The sequence below is a fragment of the Mandrillus leucophaeus genome, unplaced genomic scaffold (assembly GCF_000951045.1).
Source record: "Mandrillus leucophaeus isolate KB7577 unplaced genomic scaffold, Mleu.le_1.0 Scaffold430, whole genome shotgun sequence".
NCBI lineage: Eukaryota > Metazoa > Chordata > Mammalia > Primates > Cercopithecidae > Mandrillus > Mandrillus leucophaeus.
Genome location: NW_012104588.1, coordinates 1,248,520 through 1,249,324, shown reverse-complemented (window position 1 = coordinate 1,249,324; position 805 = coordinate 1,248,520).

Genomic DNA, 805 nt, shown 5'->3' with positions numbered 1-805 from the left:
CCTCACCCTCCTGAGTAGCTGGGATTACAGTGACCCGCCACCATGCCCAGCTAACTTTTTTTGTATTTTTAGTAGAGACGCTGTTTCACCATGTTGAGCAGGGTGGTCTCGAACTCTTGACCTCAGGTGATCCACTTATTTCAGCCTCCCAAAGTGCTAGGATTACAGGCGTGAGCCACCACGCCCAGCATTACTTTACTTATTTAGAGACTGGTCTCATTCTATTGCCTAGGCTGGAGTTCAGTGGCACACTATCTTGGCTCAAGGTAGCCTTGACCTCTTGGGCTCAAGTAATCCTCCTACCTCAGCCTCCCCAGTAGCTAGGATTACAGGCATGTGCCACCACACCCTGCTAGTTTTTGTAGAGAGAGAGTCTCACTATATTGCCTAAGCTGGTCTTGAACTCCTGGGCTCAAGTGATCCTCCACCTCAGCCTCCCAACGTACTGGGATTACAGGTATGAGCCACTGAGCCTGGCTTCTGCTGTTTTAGACATCAGAATAGCTTCCTTGGCTGGGTGCGGTGGCTCACACCTGTAATCCCAGAACTTGGGAGGCCAAGGCGGGCAGATCACAAGGTCAGGAGATCGAGACCATCCTGGCTAACACGATGGAACCCTGTCTCTACTAAAAAATACGAAAAATTAGCCTGGTGTGATGGCGGGTGCCTGTACTCCCAGCTACTCGGGAGGCTGAGGCAGGAGAATGCATGAACCCAGGAGGCGGAGCTTGCAGTGAGCCGAGATCGTGGCACTGCACTCCAGCCTGGGCGACATAGTAAGACTCCGTCTCAAAAAAAAAAAAAA